This window comes from Rhinoderma darwinii, chromosome 2, assembly GCF_050947455.1.
Source record: "Rhinoderma darwinii isolate aRhiDar2 chromosome 2, aRhiDar2.hap1, whole genome shotgun sequence".
Classification (NCBI taxonomy): Eukaryota; Metazoa; Chordata; class Amphibia; order Anura; family Rhinodermatidae; genus Rhinoderma; species Rhinoderma darwinii.
Genome location: NC_134688.1, coordinates 88975716 through 88993837, shown reverse-complemented (window position 1 = coordinate 88993837; position 18122 = coordinate 88975716). Strand labels below are relative to the sequence as shown.

The window sequence follows — 18122 nt, the reverse complement described above, 5'->3', positions numbered from 1 at the left end:
CGCACCATCAAAATTTCCCCAACCTATCCCTGAGCAGCCTGACACTTAAAAGGTGCCTGTGCCTGAGCAATGTTGTGTCTTTCCTATGTTTGTCTTGCAAATGGTCCCTTAGCTGTATCCTGTAACCGTATCCTGTATCCTATATCCAGTATCCGTGTCTAGTTCTAGTGCCTAAGTCTAGTGTCCAAAACGACTTCACCACCTGTGTCCGGTGCCCGTGCCAAGCCGAGTGTCTGAGACAACTTTAACTTCTGAGTCCGGTGTCCTAGCCAAGTCCGGTGTCCGCAATGACTGCACTACCCCAGTCCGGTGTCTGAGCCAAGTCCAGTGTCCGAGACTACTGCACTACCCCAGTTCGGTGTTCTAGCCAAGTCCAGTGTCCGAAAAGACTGCACTACCCCAGTCCATTGTCTTAGCCAAGTCCAGTGTCCATGACGATAGCACTACCCCAGTCCGGTGTCCTAGCCAAGTCTAGTGTCCGTGACGACTGCACTACTCCTGTCCAGAGTCCTAGCCAAACACCATTATCCTCCACAGGCCTGCTTCCCCCTGACTGTCTGGCATATTCCCACTTCTGACCTTCCAGGTACTTTATCATTACTGACACTCACAGGCTCTGTTGACCAGCAGCTGCTCCATTATGGCGGAGTGGCACAGTGGGTCCACATACCTGCCAGTTGTTACAATTAGCAAGCAGGTATTAGCTAGAACGATATAGACAAGTGGTACTCAACTACTTTTAGCAAAGGTCCACCTATCGGGGTCTGTCATCAGGGAAGGAACGGCACAGACACGATGGGTTGCTCCACTGATGGTTCTTGCATGCAGATTCTCGATCCCTCCATGCTCTGCCTTTGCCCTTCCCCCTCCCATTCTCCCTCCCTCCCCAAACTATTTATGTCATTGGTGGCAGTGATCTACGTCCCTCCTGTGCTCCAGCAGAACCTAAGTGTGCTTTGGAGCTAAAAACTCCCTCCTTCCCAGCTGTAATGTCAGGAAGTAACCAGAAGTTGCGTGGCCGCACTTCCAGTTTCGCCCTAACACCGGCATAATACAAAGTGCTGCCTGCTGGTCCAGAAAGCAGGGGTCCGGACAACTGGCGCCCCGGGCAACTGGCGAACCCGGACCGCGGTCTGCAAGTTCAGAACCCCTGATATAGACTATTTATCAGTAGCGATTTTAACCTGTTGCTGCATGTCATGGTACATATGGGACCTAATGCAGACACAACACAAGAGAAGGCTCAGAGGCGTAACTAGGTTCTCCAGCACCCGGGGCAGAGATTCAGTTTGGCGCCCCCCCCAACCTCTTTCCCGAAATCTCCTTCCCCCTCACCGTGTGTAATGGATTTGCCTGACACAGCTTCTTTGTCGACGCCCGTGGTTAATCAGCCTGCATCTGTGCCTAGATCTGTTAGAGTGACTCGATCTGCTACCACTCAGGCTGGGAGGCTGAGGAGTGGGAGAACCTATCACAGTCTGGCCAGACGGAGCTAGCTCCCGCCATCTGTCTATCTATACCCTCATTTCCTGCTCCTCCTTTGCCAGTGATTCTTCTGTTTCCTGGCTCTGCTGCTCCTGCTTGTACTATTGTCCTCTGCTTCAAATTGACCCTGGCTTTACTGACTACTCTCCTGCTCTGCGTTTGGTACCTCGTACACTCCTGGTTTGACTTGGCTCGTTCACTTCTCTTGTTGCTCAAGGTGTTGCCGTGGGCAACTGCCCCATTTCCCTTAGCTTCTGTGTACCCTTGTCTGTTGGTCTGTCGTGCACTTATTGAGCGTAGGGACCGTCGCCCAGTTGTACGCCGTCGCCTAGGACGGGCCGTGCAAGTAGGCAGGGACTGAGTGGCGGGTAGATTAGGGCTCACCTGTCTGTCTCCCTACCCCGTCATTACATAATCACAGGCCCAAATACCTTTTCTACCCTGGTCCCTGACACACTATGGACCCTGCCAAGTTTCAGGCTGTAGCGGAATGGGTCCAACCTGCCTCCCTGAAGGCTTTACAGTGCTTCCTGGGGTTCGCTAATTATTACAGGAGATTTATTGCTAACTTCTCGGTCATCGCTAAGCCTCTTAAGGACCTTACTCGCAAGGGTGCTGATCTCCTCCACTGGTGGTTCAGGCTTTTGAGGTCCTTAAGAGGTGCTTTGTCTCTGCCCCAGTGCTGATTCAGCCTAACCAAATGGAGCCATTCATCGTGGAGGTTGACGCCTCCGAGGTGGGAGTGGGTGCTGTCTTGTCCCAGGGAACCAGGAGTCTTACCCATCTCCGTCCCTGTGCCTACTTCTCCAGGAAGTTCTCCCCCACTGAGAGTAACTATGACGTTGGCAACCGCGAACTCTTAGCCATTAAATGGGCATTTGAAGAGTGGCACCACTTCCTGGAGGGGGCTAGGCACCAGGTAACGGTCCTTACCGACCACAGGAATCTGGTTTTCCTAGAATCTGCCCGGAGGCTAAACCCGAGACAAGCTCGATGGGCGTTGTTTTTTACTAAATTCAACTTTGTGGTCACCCATAGGGCTGGGTCTAAAAATATTAAAGCTGTCGCGTAGCTTCATGGCCAGCCCTCCTCCTGAGGAGGATCTTGCTTGTGTTTTGCCCCCAGGTATAATCATATCTTCTGTTGATACTGACTTAGCCTCCAAAATTGCGGCTGATCAAGGTTCAGCACCCGGGAACCTTCCTGAGAACAAGCTGTTTGTTCCCCTGTAATTCCGGCTAAGGGTACTCAGGGAGAATCATGACTCTGCACTATCTGGCCATCCTGGCATCCTGGGTACCAAACACCTCATTTCTAGAACCTATTGGTGGCCTGGGTTGCTTAAAGACGTTAAGGCCTACGTCGCCGATTGTGAAACTTGTGCTAGGTCCAAGACTCCCAGGTCCCGACCAGCGGGCTTACTATGTTCTTTGCCCATTCCCCAGAGACCTTGGACCCATATCTCCACGGATTTTATCACCGAGCTGCCTCCATCCCAAGGCAAGTCGGTGATGTGGGTTGTAGTAGACCGCTTCAGCAAGATGTCCCACTTTGTACCCCTCAAGAAACTACCCAATTCCAAGATGTTAGCTACCTTGTTTGTCAAACACATCCTGCGTCTCCATGGGGTTCAATATTGTTTCAGACAGAGGGGTACAATTTGTTTCATTGTTTTGGAGAGCCTTCTGTAAGAAGTTGGAGATTGATCTGTCCTTCTCCTCGGCCTTCCATCCTGAAACTAATGGCCAAAATGAGAGGACTAATCAGTCTCTAGAACAATATTTAAGGTGTTTTATATCTGACTGTCAAGATGATTGGGTCTCCTTCATTCCCCTCGCCGAATTTTCCCTTAATAACCGGGTCAGTAACTCGTCGGTGTTCTCCCCCTTTTTCTGTCATTTTGGGTTTAATCTACGGTTCTCCTCCGTTTCACCTGGTGGTTCCAACAATCCCGAGGTAGATGTAGTTCATCGGGAACTGTGCACAGTCTGGGCCCAGGTTCAGAAGAACCTTGAGGCGTCCCAGAGCATCCAAAAAATTCAGGCAGATAAGAGACGTTACTAACCCCTTGTTTGTGTTCGGGGATCTGGTGTGGCTGTCCTCAAAAAGTTTGCGCCTTAAAGTCCCGTCCAAAAAATTTGCTCCCCGGTATATAGGGCCGTACAAGATCATTGAGGTCCTTAACCCTGTCTCCTTCCGGCTGGAGTTACCCGCGTCCTTTCAGATACACAACGTGTTCCATGCCTCCCTCCTGAAAAGATGCTCCCCGTTCTTGGCTACCTCAAGGAAACCTCCGGTCCCTGTTCTCACTCCTGAAGGGGTAGAAATCGAGGTGGCCAAGATTGTGGACAGCAGGATGGTCCAGGACTCCCTCCAGTACCTGGTCCATTGGAGAGGTTACGGGCCTGAGGAGAGGACTTGGGTACCCGCCCGGGATGTTCACGCCGGGTTATTGCTCAGGAAGTTCCATCTTCGGTTCCCCAACAAGCCAGGTCCACCTAGGAAGGGTCCAGTGGCCCCTCATAAAAGGGGGGTACTGTAATGGATTTGCCTGACACAGCTTCTTTGTCGATGCCCGTGGTTAATTAGCCTGCATCTGTGCCTAGATCTGTTAGAGTGACTCGATCTGCTACCACTCAGGCTGGGAGGCTGAGGAGTGGGAGAATCTATCACAGCCTGGCCAGACGAAGCTAGCTCCCGCCTTCTGTCTATTTATACCCTCATTTCCTGCTCCTCCTTTGCCTGTGATTCTTCTGTTTCCTGGCTCTGCTGCTCCTGCTTGTACTATTGTCCTCTGCTTCAAATTGACCCTGGCTTTACTGACTACTCTCCTGCTCTGCGTTTGGTACCTTGTACACTCCTGGTTTGACTCGGCTCGTTCACTACTCTTGTTGCTCACGGTGTTGCCGTGGGCAACTGCCCCATTTCCCTTAGCTTCTGTGTACCCTTGTCTGTTGGTCTGTCGTGCACTTATTGAGCGTAGGGACCGTCGCCCAGTTGTACGCCGTCGCCTAGGACGGGCCGTGCAAGTAGGCAGGGACTGAGTGGCGGGTAGATTAGGGCTCACCTGTCTGTCTCCCTACCCCGTCATTACACCGTGTTTGTTTTCCCTACCAATCGACGTGTCATTTCTTTTCCACATTTCTTTTTATGTAACTCGAGCATAAAAACATTTGTACATTTTACAAGCAATATAGTTCTCTACACAACACCAGAAGAGTGCTCAGTACATATATACAGCTCCAAGCTCCAGAACCAAGCTCAATACATATATACAGCTCCAGAACCAAGCTCAATACATATATACAGCACCAGCACAAATACAGCTCAATTTAGTGCAACCCTTGACATATAGGTTCACGCTAAATGGTTTCCAGCTCCCAGCATGGCTCGAACAATGATAAGGATATGCTGGGAGATGCTGTTTCACAAAAAATAAATCATACCATAATCATCTCGCTGCAGATCATACAGTGACTACAGTGCTGATTAGAGGTAGAATGAACATTTACATTAAGTGACTCACCGGTGACGTCTGATTCTAGTTATTTTTCTCCATCCGGTCCAGACCTCTATGATGACTTCTCCCGGTCACAGCTCATTTCTGCAGTTTGCCGCTCAGATGTCTTCAGCTTCTCACTTTTCCAACATTTCTACACCTATAGATAAAGATAAAGTTATCATTATACCACACACTACGCCTCTAAATATAATAGTGCCATACACTGCACCTCTAATTATAATAGCACCATACACCGTGTCCCACACACACACACTGTGCCCCCTGTAGATAGTGTCTGCCATAGAGCCCCCTGTAGATAGAGCCCCAATATAGCCGGCTGTAGATAGTGTCTGCCATGGAGCCCCCTGTAGATAGTGCCCCCATAGAGCCCCCTGTAGATAGTGCCCCCATATAGCCCACCCCTGTATATAGTGTTCCATTAATAGCTCCCCCTATAGTGCTCTACAGATAGCCCACCCCTGTATATAGCCCCCCTGTAGATATAGCCCACCCCATTATATAGTGCTCCACAGATAGCCCACCCCTGTATATAGCCCCCCTGTAGATATAGCCCACCACTTTATATAGTGCTCCACAGATAGCCCACCCCTGTATATAGCCCCCCTGTAGATATAGCCCACCCCTGTATATAGTGCTCCATAGATCGCCCACCCCTGTATATAGCCCCCCTGTAGATATAGCCCACCCCTTTATATAGTGCTCCCCAGATAGCCCACCCCTGTATATAGCCCCTCTGTAGATATAGCCCACCCCTGTATATAGTGCTCCATAGATCGCTCACCCCTGTATATAGCCCCCCTGTAGATATAGCCCACCCCTGTATATAGCCCCCCTGTAGATATAGCCCACCCCTGTATATGGTGCTCCATAGATAGCCCACCCCAGTATGTAGCCCCCCTGTAGATAAAGCCCCCCCATAGTTAAAGCCCCCCCATAGATAAAGCCCCCCTGTAGATAAAGTCCCCCTTGTAGATAATGCCCCCTGTAGATAAAGCCCCCTGTAGATAAAGCCCCCCCTGTAGATACAGCCACACACTTTTTTATTACAATAAAAAAAAAACTGTTCAAACTCACCTTAATCCTGCTCTCACGTCGTCCGGCACCAATGGAGACCTGCTCTCTTCTGCGCAGGTGTCCTGGGGGTTGAACGAAGCGTCTATGAAAGGCGCTGATTGGCTGGGCAGGATGACTTTTCCTGTCAGTCAGCGCCTTTCAGTGATGGAAGCGCGATAGCGCTTCTCTGGTACAAAAGAGCTGAATAGCCGGGAACGGAACGTACCCGGCTATTCATTGCTTCTATTTGTACCTGTGTCCTATAGACACAGGTACAATTATAGTGCAGGAGGAGGTGGCGCTGGCGCCCCCCTCTAAGTTTCGCCCGGGGCACATGCCCTGCCTGCCCCCCCCCTAGCTACGCCCCTGAGAAGGCCATATGAGCTGTCTGATCATATTCACTTGAGTGATATCGGTAACATAGTTTTAAAATGTTCTTACAAAATTCTCTTTTTACCACATGTGGCTCTTGGAGCTTCCTGCATGTGCCTCCCTAGCTGTCGACAGCTGCAGATACTATTGTACATTTATTACAATATCTGTGTAAAATGTGGCATCAGGGTCAGAACAAATATGGCTCCTGGGTTCACTTGGCTCCTAGGTCAGTATCATACAACTGCCAATTGCTACTTCAATCAGCGTTGTCAAACTAGAAACCAGCACAATATCACTGGTGCTTTCCAACTGAGTTGAAATTATTAATAAATGTAACATTTAAATTATATTGATCATAGGAATACTCCACAACCGCTATGGTGAGAAAGATGCTTTAATTTTACTTTAAAGGGGTGTTCCGAGTTACTAAAATGTTTTCCTAATGGCTGCAAATGACATGAATTAGCAAAACAAGCATTACTTACCTATCCCCGGCCGATCCAGCGCTGACGCTCCGACGGCACTCCTGGCAAAGGCGTAGCTAGGGATTTAGCACGGGGGGAGCCAAACACATCTGAGTGAGCCCCAACCCAGTGGGCCCCCCCAACGCATGTTTACAACTGCAGAGGCGCATCCTAATCATAGTGGTTATCAATCTGAATGTGCAAGAGTTCTGTATATGTTGGTATATTATCCATGATGAATAAATGTTTGACGTCAGTATAAAAGGCTGTCTACAACACATTACACATGTATAGCCTCGTTTAAATGCTGTCTGCATAACAGTAGAAAAGAAGGGGACTACTACATTAAGTATGAATAGGAGAAGAGAAGAAACGGCAGCATCTCAATATCAGAGACACATCCTAATCTATATAAGTGTAGACTATAATACCAGGTTAGCTGTCTATAAGAAGCAGATACACATCCAAACCAACTTGATATTTGGCAGCAGTAGACTAGCCAAATATAAGCAAGGAGAACATCGGCTCTAAAGATCACATAAACCTTATCATATACAAAGCAGAGGCTGCCAAATCCCCAGAAGCAGAGCAGGTGAGCGGCTAGAAGTACATTCACAATTAGGCCTATAGCATGCAACTATTATAATTCAGATAGAAAAACTGTTTAATATACTAATAGAAAATACATTTAAAAAACATGTTAGGGCCTGTTCACATCAGCGTTTCCCCGGAACGGAAAGCCAATGCTGATGTGAACAAGCCTGAACTCACCAAATCGATGTCCACAATGGTTTAAACTAAAAAATGATCATGTGATCCATTTTTTCAAACTGATAAACAGAAAATTCCAAAAATGTGGTGAACTATATACAGTACAAGCAAAAGTCACTTCTTAGGGTAAGTTCCCTTGTAGTGTAAATACTATGGATTTTCCGCAGCAGATTTTGTCATTTGTGATGCGTAAATGATAAGCAAAAAAACGCTCAGAAATTTACCTTTGGTGTGTTTATTAATCCGCAGCATGTCAATTGTATTTGCGTAAACGCTGCTTATTTGCTTTGCGGGTATTGCATTCAATGGGGAGGTAAAATCTGCAACAAATAGCAGATGTGAAAAGTAGCGATTCTGCCGCAAAAAACGCAAATCTGGAAAAAAAAAATCTTATACTTACCCAGTATTCTGTTTCTCCGTTCAGGTCGGCCTCCTGGGTTGACATTTCATCCCATGTGACTGATGCAGCCAATCACAGCCTGCAGCGGTCACATGGGATGAAACGTAATAGAAGGGCTGCAGAACGTCAGGAACGTCGGGGGCTGCAGAACGTCAGGAACGTCGGAGGGACACGTCGCCATGGTAAGTATATATTTTTTTCAGTGCAGGATTTCCAGAGTCAACATTCCGGCCAAAAAACTGCACCGCAATTTGGACGGATACGCTGTGTGCTTTTACGCAGCATCCTGTGTGAACATAGCCTTAGGGCTTGTTTACACGAACGTGTATTACGTCCGTGCAACGCGCGTGATTTTCACGCATGTTGTACGGACCTATGTTAGTTTATGGGGCAGTGCAGTCAGTCCGTGAGTTTTGCGCAGCGTGTGTCCGCTGCGAAAAACTCATGACATATCCTATATTTGTGCGTTGTTCGCGCATCACGCACCCATTGAAGTCAATGGGTGCGTGAAAACCACGCATGTCACACGGAAGCACTTCCGTGGGACAAGCGTGATTCACGCAACAGCACTGAAAAGGATGAATGAAAACAGAAAAGAACCCTTGCTTTTCTGTTTACAAACATCCAAACGGAGTGTCATAATGATGGCGGCTGCGCGAAAATCAAGCAGCCGCGCATCATATGGTGATGACACACAGAGCTGTTAAGTGCCTTTTGGCAAATCTGCCAACCACCTTGTCTATGTCAATTTCAATGTCCCTCTTAATACTTAATAACCCTAGGCTCTGGGGCTTTTGGGGACACAGAGGCACAAGATGGCCTCCGAGGCTGCAATACAGACAGAATCCTGAGGTGCGTCTGCGTTGTCTCTCCTGGGTAGACAGCTTGAGATGTCCATCTTCATAGACTCCTTTGGAGGAACAGCTGATAAGGGCAGTAGGGGTTGCTGCAATGTAGGAGTAGGACTAGGGAGTCTCCCTCCCGACTGACCTCTTGGAACAGTTCTCGGATCCTTATGTCCATCCAGGCGGCCAGAAGGATGAAGTCATCCAGGGTAGATGGCAGATCTCGGGCGGCAAGCTCGTCCTTAATCTCAGGGGACAGTCCCTGCCAGAATGTAGCCACCAAGGCCTCATTGTTCCATAACAACTCTCCCGCTAGGGTGCGGAAGTGAATGGCGTACTCGTCCAGGGAAGTGTCTCCCTGGCGAAGGTTCAGCAGGGAGGCAGTTGCCGACAAGACTCGTCCAGGCTCCTCAAACACCGTGCGAAATGACCGTAGGAACCCATGCAAGTCACAGGTCTCTGGTCCTTGTCGTTCCCAGATAGGGTTCATTCATGCTAGGGCCCCGCCAGTGAGGTGAGAGACAATGAAAGCTACCCTTGCGCCGTCCGTAGAAAATGCTCTGGCATACAGATTGAAGTGGATCTGGCACTGGTTCAGAAATCCCCTGCAGGTCCTCGCATCTCCGTCATAGCGATGAGGTAGTGGCAGAGATAATCAGGGGTCAGCACTGCCAGGTGGTGTAGTCAGAGAATCCGTACTGCCAGGAGGTATAGTAGGAGGTACAGCAGAGGCAATAGGAGCAGGTGCTGGGGGAACTGCAGCTTGCATATCCAGCTGATGTGCAATAATGTTCAACGCCTGGAGAAGTTGGTCCTATCGAAACCGGAGGTCTAGCATATCCGCTCAAATCACTTGTGACATCGTCATAGTCTTGGGTTGACCAGTGGGGTCCATGGCCTGAGCTTACTGTCACGGTGGGTGGGTGGACCCACTGGGCCGTAACGACTTAGCGGGATATCAGCTGGCCAAACAGGATAACAAGGCAAAGTCAATAGTTCGAATAAGGGTACCTGTGGCAATACAGACAGTAGCGAAGGCAGGCTCGGATGGGACCTTGGCAGCAGGTAGACACCAGGCGCAGTGAAATACAGTAGACATAGTATACAACACAACACGACTCCAACTCTCTACGGCACAGGATCAAGGTAGCACGGGATACAGGATACAGGTAGCAGGAACGGGAACACTGGGAACTGGAAAACACTAAGGGACTATTTGCAAAGACTAACACGGGTAAACACAACAACGCTCAGGCAATGAAGGAAGGGGCAGGGCCCTTCTTATATTCCAGGGTGATCATGGGAGCAAACAGTCAATCTAAAACATGGGTGTGCTCTGGCCCATTAAGGCCAGGAATGAGCTTGAGCGCGCACCCTAGTGGTCACTGCAGGACAGGACGGCCGCATTTGCTGGCATCTCCGGGGAGGAAGACGTCTGCAGGATGATAGGAGTCTGCAGTCTGCGACCGCGGACGTTACATATACCAGCCATCATCTCTATATATAACCCCATCATCCCTGCATATAAACACCATCATCCCTGTATATACCACCCATCATCACTATATATAACCCCCTTCATCACTGTATATTTTAGCTATCTTTCCTGTATATAACCACCTTTATCCCTGTAAATAAACCCCTTCATCCCGGTGTATATACCAGCCATCAACCCTGTATATGAGCCTTATTATCCCAGTATATACCAGTCTGGCTTTTTATATTTCACTATTGATTTCCAGCTAGTATTTTTGGTTAAAAAAAAAACTGCATTTTAAAAAATGCCAGAAAAAAATGCAGTATTTTTCTAATAAACTCTATGTGTAAAATCAACCATGGCGCTCATTCACACTTCTGAATTTCTGATCCATATTAATTTAAAAAAATTCATGTAAAGAACAGTGCTGATAAATTTAAATGTTTTTATTCATATTTCAGTTTTTTTATACGCGGTTTCAGGTGCATGGCATCTTTTCAATACCCAGCATGTTCTAATGGATCCGTATCGGTTCTGTTTTTAGCACATAGAAGTCAATGGGTTTAATTTGAAAATGCATTTTCCATTTTTGCATAGTACACGAGTGAATTTTTTTATTTTATTTTTTATTGTCTGTATTTTAGCAACATAATAACCGCATAAAAATAGTGAATTCTTTAGCAAAAAAACTGAACAAATACAGATGAAAAATGATGAAAATCAGCCTGGAATTTCCTGAAAAGTAAGACAGGCGAATCTAGTGTTGAGGGTCCCCCTAGTGGACAAAGTAGGAAGTAATGCAGTCTCAGGATATGTTAAAAAAAATAAAATAGTAGATTTTTCTATACTAGTGTATATGATATTTTACAATGCTGTTTGCAAGTCTCCACGTGTAACCTACATATGTAAGCAGACGCTGTGGAAGGACCTGTTGTCACATGACCAGGCTGTGCCAGTCCTCAAATCTGGGAAGAAGACGTCTGTGAAATTAAAAGCACACAATAGTATAAGAAAGACTCGTACAAAAAATATGGTGAAAAGCTGTTCCATGATAAACCCACTCTAAGTACAAGGGGGCACTCCCTCGGCCTGGATACAAAAAGGCTCAATCTCCAGCAGGGGCAGACCCAGACTGCAGAGGTCTGCAAAGTCATTTTTGAAATGCATCACAAGATTTTCTCCATCCTTATTTTTTTACCATTGCATGAAGACTTTGAAATCTTTGTCTTAGTTACATTATGATTGTGTCTAAACAGTAATTATAGACGTTTACCTGGAAGTACCTCTTCTCATCACTGAACCGTTCATCTTCACACAACTCATCATACAGACGTTTTACACATTTCATTCTTCTTTTTTTCGACTGTAACATCTATGCCCCACTTTTCTCACAATTGTATGGCGCTGTTCTTTGCTCCCTGATAGCCGCTACTGAACTTTAAGGGGTATTCCAGTCCCTAAAAATTGATGGTCTATCCTCAGGATAGGCCATCAATAGCTGATGGGTCGGGGACAGACTCCTGGGACCCCCGCCAATCAGCTGTTTTGAAGGGCCTGCAGCACTCGTACGAGCGCTGCTGCCCCTTCATTTCTACTTGCTCACTGTGAATCGTCGAAACAGACGTAGTGGTGATTCACAGGTATTGCAGCCTTTTCTCCTATTCTATTAAATGGGAGAAGAAGGCTGCAATACCTGTGAATCGCCGCTACATATGTGTTGACGATTCACAGTGGGGAGTAAAAATGAAGGGAAGCAGCACTTGTACGAGCCGTGTATTCTCTTCAAAACAGCGGATGGTCAGTTTTAGAAATGACTTAAGTTGTGTCTGATTATTAAAAAAAAATGCAGAGCTTTTGATCTCATTTGGGCTTCGTTCACATCTGCGTCGGGGGTTCCGTTGATGGCTTCGGTCAGACTTTTCCATCACGGGAACCCATGAACGGAAACCAAACGGAAACCATAGCTATTTTCAATGGTAATGCTTCCATTGCAAATGGTTGCCGTTTGTCTCCATATCGTAAGGTTTAATTTTTTTGGGCGGAATCAATAGCGTAGTCGACTGCGCTATTGAGTCAAAAAAATGGAAACATTATGGAACGGAGGCAAGCGGAACCATTTGCAACGGAACCATTACCATTGAAATCAATGGTAATGTAAACGGAAAGCTGTGGTTTCCGTTCATGGGTTCCCCTGAAGGAAAGGTCTGACGGAACCCATTAACGGAAGCCTGACGCAGATGTGAACGAAGCAATTTCTTGCTCTATTTTTTTTCTTATAAAGCAAAGAACTCATCTTGTATCCTGTGGCTCAGATATTTGACAGATCCCCTTTGGCATTTCCGATAACTGCTGTAGAGTAGAGTCACACTTTGCTAGCAACTGAATAAAAGACAAATAAGCACCACTGTTCGCTTGTCCTATTACTTCTGTGTGACCTCTAACAGGAAGATTATACATTGTTAGTATTAATGTGAGAAGCACTTGCCTCCAGAAGTTTTTTTGTTTTATAATTTCCCATTTGTTTTCTTAATTTTCCGTACCATGACTGTGCCACTGCTGCATCAATTTCCAAGCATGAATGTGCTGCATGGAGCCCCCAGGATGATATTGCACTGCCTGTGTCAGATGAGACCACTTTCTCATACCATTCACCCATACTGAATTGTAGGCAGGGCCACCATCAGGAATTTCTGGGCCCCATACAGCCAAGGAGTCTGGGCCCCCCTCCATTACCGAGGCTTGGGCAACGGAAAGTGTGGCGCTCACATTTGTACGTTATACGCGTTGACAGATTTTCGTACTGATGTGAATTACAGTGAACGAAACCATGGGTCAGGCATATGACCGGTAATGCCATGGATTTTGTTCAATTCAGTAAAAACGTATCCCATTGTATGGCATACAGTGGGATACGTCGCCCGGGGAACGGCCTTGGGGGAACTCCTGAAGTCACTGTCCATAAATGGAGTCCCAGGGCAGAGCTTCTACTAGTGTAAGGAGCTTCCCCAGGGCCAAAGTCCAAGTGCAGAGCGATTGCGATGCTCTGCCAGGGGACTTCTGCATTGGGAAGCTCCTGACATTACTGTCCATGTAGTGTTGTCAGGAGCAGTGTGACGATCGCCGATCTCGGGTCACGTCACAGGGGTGAACTACACTACTGAGTTTATTAATTTACCACATAAATCCACGTCCACCTACTCTAGATGACAGGATTATGCTAAATTACTCACATAGGTTTCCAACACCCCAATAATTTATACCACAGTATGCTACCACCACCTATACTTATCTAGGCAATAGGGGCCTACGTCTCTATGTTCCCTTAACACCAGTTCCTATAACACAGGTTATCTAAATGGAACATAAAATACAGGTAACGTTCCTGACCTTCGGAAGATTAAGTTCTGTAAGACTACAAGGAAGAGACTTATAAATATTTCAAATTTAATACACAATACTGCAGTGCAATACAAACAATAGGTGGCAGGTTAAAATATGAAAAATATACATACAGCTACAATGCAATCAAACAGTTTATGAAAATAAAAGGGATAAAAGAAACAGAACAAAACCTTACTGATGTACAGCGGTGATATCCTGGCTGTGGGGACAGCTGAAAATATGGGCAGTCACTCCAACCGAGATATGGATCCCCAAAGACTGACCCTGACCCTCACTTCTCCTGCCATTTTTTCCCTCCAGTTCACTGGCTGGTGATGTCACTGAGAGGAGGCTGTTCATATGATAATGAAGCGTACTCCTCCCATTACACAGTTGTATTTATATAGAGAAACATAAAAGTGGTCATGGGTTCTTGCAGGAATCCCCTAGAAATATAATATTACCTGCATTCACCTGTGCAGACATTTACCAACCAGGGCATATCAAACACCACTATAATAGGCCCCTGTTTTTAGCCAATAGCCAATTTCAGGTACTTCCTCTGGGTGTATGGATGTGAATTTGACATATATGTGAGGGCTATTTCCCCTGATCATAACTAGCTATGTGGGTCATTACAAATATAAATTATGACGGGGTTTGCCTTGATGTATCATATTTTCTTTGAAACATGCAACAATGGCCTATGCTTACCTTGTCCACATGGCAGACACACTACAGGCATCTATTTGCATAGCTTTAGATATTTGGTCAGGATGTGTGGGCAATTACCTCCAGCCCTAGGTGAGAATGCTATCTAAGGTTAGATACAAGCCCTGGGGACAAATTCTTAATCAGCACATCTCGCACCTTGTTGAGGAAAGGGTCAATTAAACATTTGTCAGACAGTGGACATCCTTTGATGGCAAAAGATCTGCATTTCTTCTGTAAATCAGATGTATCTTCTGTGTCAGAAGGGTTATGAACTGACCTCCTAATAACCTTACTTTGATGATATTACCTATAACACCACAAGCAGTATACATTTTTTTGCAGGATCTCACAGGATGGAATAGCTTAGGGCCTGTTCACATCACCGTTCGCTTTCCGTTCCGGGGTTCCATCGGAGGTTTCCGTCGGGTGAAGAGGCCCTTAGTCTACTATGCTATTCCATCCTTCAAAAAAAGTTAAACCCCATTCACATGAGTTATATTGTAACTTGCAGTGAATTTTCAGTGCGCAATCCGCACCAAAAATAGGAGAGTTTTAGCCATGTGCCAATTTAAAAGCAAATTGTTCCTCTATTAGGCTTCGTTCACATCTGCGTCAGGGTTCCGGTCTGACATTCCTTCAGAGCTTCCGGTCAGAACGGAACCCTGACTGAAACAAACGGAAACCATAGGTTTGCATCACCATTGATTTCAATGGTGACAGATCTGGTGCAAATGGTTTCCATTTGTCTCAGTTGTGCAAGGGTTCCATCATTGAATGAACGAAGCCTAACTCTTCCAACCTACATGTATTTGGTCTATCTATCTATCTGTCTGTCTGTCTGTCTGTCTGTCTGTCTATCTATCTATCTATCTATCTATCTGTCTGTCTGTCTGTCTGTCTGTCTGTCTGTCTGTCTGTCTGTCTATCTGTCTGTCTGTCTATCTATCTATTTATCTATCTAGAGGCTGCAGTGGTCACATGGGATGAAACTTCCTCCCAGGAGGTGGGGCTGAAGGACGGAGGAGGGACGCGTCGCCATTGATATGTAAGTATAAAGCTATTTTATTTTTCACATGCAGTTTTCCGCAGTGGACATTCCAGTCAAAATCTGCACCAAAATTTGGTGCGGTTTTTCAGCCGGAATTCCCTGCTGTGCACAGGGCGGATATGCTGGGTGCTTTTACTGTGTGAACATAGCCTAAGTGAAAACTTCAGTTGTTCACTGAGCTGCACTCCTCACACATTTTTCACAGACAGGCAGCACAGGCCTCTAACTTTTTAGTACCAGTCCCCTTCAGAACGCTCCTCAGCAGCGAAACACAGCTTGAGTAAAAGCACAAGCAAGCTGAGAGGTCGGAGCAAGAACAACCCTAATGCCGTATGCACACGACAGAGAATCGGGTTAGTTTTAACGGACCCGATTCAGCCGCTAAAGTGAATGGGTCAGTGAAAACTATCGGTGTCACTCAATGGCATCCAGTATGAGGCCTAATTTCAGATCCGCTTTCCCGGATTTATAACCGGTCTGGGGAGTAATGATGTTGCTAGCAGTTCAGCATGTGACAGTTGCGCTGGTCACTAGGTGACCAAGACCAGCAGGCAGAGCGCGCCGTGCCAGGCTCCCCCCCCCTTCTCGTTAGTTTTTAAAGTAGTAGATCAGCACGGCAGACATAGGGGGCCCCTCCATCCCTATGCACTTTTGGTGATTCACAGATCGGGCCCCCTTCCTTCACATATGTTATTGATGTGCACTGTGTGGCCAGCAATTTGGGAAATTGAGTGGGGCTCCCCTCCCAAGACCCAGGCCTAACCGGATGCACTGGCGATATGTCCACCCCTGATCTCCAGAGAAGACAAGCCTTCCTTACCAAACTGTGAATCTGTGGAATAGACTACCTCAGGAGCTGGTCACAGCAGGAACCGTAGGTCCTATGTCCTTGTTTAAATGTTGATCCAGTGTAATAGCCATTTGCGATCAGGAGGGTAATTTTTGTTCATGCCTTATAGTTCTTTATTGTTTTATTTTATTTTTACCTTCCTCTGGATCAATAGGGTTAAACCTAGGTTCTAAAATTTACCCATACCCCTTCCCTTTCTCTTATCCCTTGGTTGAACATGATGGACATTTTTTCTTTTTACAAATGTACTAACTTTGTAACTATGTAGCAAGAGAGAAGCTGTTTCCTGGGGAGGGTTCAGGAAAGGCCAATGTTTGGCGCGCTCCTCCGGTGAGTACCAGCACAATAGTCAAAGCATCGTGTGAAAGAGAGAAATTGAGGTTCATCCTGCCTCACAAAAAATGTGCTAAAAAGCGATCAAAAAGTCATATGTTCCCCAAAAGGTACCAATAAAAACTACAAAAAATAAAGCCCCCATAAAGCTACATTGGCAAAAAAAATAAAAAAGTAATGGCTTTTAGAATATGGCGTGCACAAATTTTTTTTTTATTGTACAAAAGTAGTAAAAAACTATTAATTTTGGATCGCCATAATTGCAACGACCCGCAGAATTAATTTATTAATAAAAAAATGTTGTTAAAAGTTGATCAATAAATTATATGAGCCCCAAAATGGTACCATTAAAAACTACAACTTGTCCCACAAAAAACAAGTCTTCACACGGCTATATTTGCTAGAAAATATAAAAGTTATGGCGTTTGAAATGTGACGATCAAAAAACTTAAAAAAAAAAAGGCTCATTTATTAAAGGCATGGTGTTGCCGGAAAAACATGTTTTTTTTTTAAAATTTAAACATTTAGTGTGTGGGTGATTAAACATTGTTCAAATTTTTTTTATTTTTTTCGCGAGTCAGGAAATATTATAAATTTTTTCTAATTTATAATACTACCCATTTTTGGTCACTAGATGGAGCTAGTTCCCAAAATTGCAGCATTGCAACATTGGGTTAAAAGCTCTCGCTCTAGTGAGCTCTCAGCATCCCCCCCTCCTTTATCCTGGCTAGTGCCGGGATAAACGAGGGGTTTGAAAGGTTTAACCTCCTACACTGTGTGTCGCCATTTTTTGAGGTAACCCACAGTGTAGTAGGTTTACATACAGTAGTAAACACACACAAACACTAACATACATTGAAATCTCTTACCTGCTCCTGCCGCCGCGGCTCCCTCCGGCCCGTCCGCTCCCTTTGCTGCCGCTGTTCCATGTGCACAAGTCCGGAAGCCGCGACCGGAAGTAGTAATATTACTGTCCGGCCGCGACTTCCGGTCCACAGGAAAATGGCGCCGGACGGCGCCAATTTCGAATAGGACTGTGTGGGAGCGGCGCATGCGCAGTTCCCACACAGACGCCGTACACGGACGTGAATGGGACGGGAGCCGTTCACAGTCCCTATGGGACTGTGGCTGCCGTACTCCATGTCTGTGTGTGTCGTTAATCGACACACACAGAAATGGAACAAAAAATGGCAGCCCCCATAGGGAAGAAAAAGTGTAAAAATAAGAAACAGTAAAACACAAACACACAAATGAATATAAACGTTTTTATTAAAGCACTAACATCTTTAACATATCAAAAAATTATTTGTGATGACACTGTTCCTTTAAGGCCCAAAATAGGCTGTTCACTAAAGGGTCAAACAAGAGTAAGTAAATAAATAAATAAATAACTAAACAAGGCT

At 46.1% G+C, this 18122-nt stretch overlaps 1 protein-coding gene across 1 annotated transcript in view; it reads left to right on the top strand.

Annotated features, from left to right (window-relative positions):
• The window catches only part of LOC142740698 (protein D7-like), a 68616-nt gene that overhangs the window by 33317 nt on the left and 17177 nt on the right, over positions 1-18122 (top strand). The gene's annotated exons all lie outside the window — the stretch shown is intronic.